The 1,443-nt window shown below is 27.4% G+C and overlaps 1 protein-coding gene across 2 annotated transcripts in view; it reads left to right on the top strand.

Moving 5' to 3' along the window:
- LOC100573020 overlaps nucleotides 1–1,443 on the top strand; it is a 36,245-nt gene that overhangs the window by 29,498 nt on the left and 5,304 nt on the right. The gene's annotated exons all lie outside the window — the stretch shown is intronic.

The following is a 1,443-nucleotide window of genomic DNA, read 5'->3' on the forward strand; positions in this document are numbered from 1 at the left end:
GAAAAGTTCCAAATTTGCAAATTATTTTGAGTAAGAATTCATAAAAATTTTTCTTTTTAAATCTAAAATTTGAAAATCGAATACAAGATCATTCATAAGTTTGTCTACCTTTTTCAAAAAAAAAAAAATTTCTACAAGCAAGGTAAATTATATTTTTATAAGCGTTTTAAATTCATAATTTTACAACATTTGATATTCACTCGATTTCTCATTTAACGATTTTCTTATTTTGTTGTAATTAAAAAACGAATGACTGTAGATACTTGAAAATTTTACTGAATATTTATATTAGCATTTTCTATACACGATAACATTTTTAAAATAATTGACTCTTTTTGAGCTGTTTACAGACATTGTCAGTTTTCAATTTTTTTAGTTTATTTTTCTATAAGTATCAATAACATTTTATTTGATGGATAAACAAGCGTGACCATTTAATGCAAGGCTCCTGATATATTGTTACAATAGCAGTTGAAAAATATTAAAATTACATAGGCACAATTTTTTTTTGACAACATTTATCAAATTTTAAATTTTAAAATGATTTTGTAGTTAAAAATGTATAAAATACTCAACTTTTATAGCTAAGGATTAAAAATTTAAAACAAGTTTCCTCGTAAATAGGTAAATTTGTAACCAAAAATTTTAAAAATATAAAAACTTTTTATTGAGATGATTCGAATTCCAGTATTCCACAGTTCACATGTTCCACACGACCACACCATAGGTACAATAACAAGTATAATTGTAGTACTATTACAAGTACACTAGTACGCCAGTGACAAGAATAATTGATCCACACTACCGTTTTTTTGGAGAAAAAATACACCTATGTTCATTCAGCGTTCCTACGGACTGACTTGAGTTTTACTACACTAATAATTTTTAAAACATATCTATATAGTCAATTTTGAATTCTTCGATAATAAACGGAGTTAATGCTTTAGCATTCACGTGTCTTGAGATGTCTAAAATCAAAATTATTTCACGGCGAAATATTGTAAATCAGACCTAGTCCTATAGGTAAACGAGTTACATAATAGGTCTCTACTTGAGTCTTACACCCGATAATAATTTTTAAAGCAGATATGTTATTTTGTTCTTGAGTCGACTTTGGATCCGTCGAGCCACGAAAATTCATTCTCAAAATGAATAATTTCCCACCAATAGTGATACAAGAATAATATTTAACAGGAATTGATAATAATTAAATTATATTATATTATATTATTAAATCGGAGAAATAATGCCCAGGAAGTTAAATCCCAGAAAATTATTACACAGGAAAATATTATACAGAAAAGTATCTCATAGGAAAATATAACACTGGAAAAATACTTTAATGGAATAAAAAAAGACTATTAATGAGCTGGGTAAAAATCGATAGGTAGACATGGATGCCATTTGGGGGGGGGGCTAACGGACTGAAGCCCCCCATTTCAC

Source organism: Acyrthosiphon pisum, chromosome A3 (assembly GCF_005508785.2).
Source record: "Acyrthosiphon pisum isolate AL4f chromosome A3, pea_aphid_22Mar2018_4r6ur, whole genome shotgun sequence".
Classification (NCBI taxonomy): domain Eukaryota; kingdom Metazoa; phylum Arthropoda; class Insecta; order Hemiptera; family Aphididae; genus Acyrthosiphon; species Acyrthosiphon pisum.